We start from the raw sequence: 348 nt of genomic DNA, 5'->3' as shown, positions 1-348 counted from the left end.
GCTAACTATGATGTAACCTGAGATCAGTTTTTGTAGCTTTGACAAAAAGCCCCATTTGTATGTCCGTTGATTTGATCCCCTACTCACAGTCTTCTATTGTATCTTGAAAAGGCAATGTTAATACAATCTTCATAAAGCATGAAGTTAATAAAAAAAATAACCCGTTCAAGAGTTCAGTTCCACATATATAGTTATTTCATATTTCAGACTTTTAAGTTCATTGTGTTCATAAAAATGTTGAATTCTTCTTGATAAAACCCAGCCTGCAAGAATCTTTTTTCCTGAAACAGCAGACAACTGTCCGTAGAAGTACTCAATTAACCGCTGGCAGTGTCTTTGTGTCTAATC

Source organism: Sceloporus occidentalis, unplaced genomic scaffold (assembly GCF_023333645.1).
Source record: "Sceloporus occidentalis isolate IW3139 unplaced genomic scaffold, rSceOcc1.0.p SCAF_208, whole genome shotgun sequence".
Taxonomy (NCBI): domain Eukaryota; kingdom Metazoa; phylum Chordata; class Lepidosauria; order Squamata; family Phrynosomatidae; genus Sceloporus; species Sceloporus occidentalis.
The sequence above is the reverse complement of the archived record's forward strand: the minus strand, read 5'-3'. Positions refer to the sequence as shown.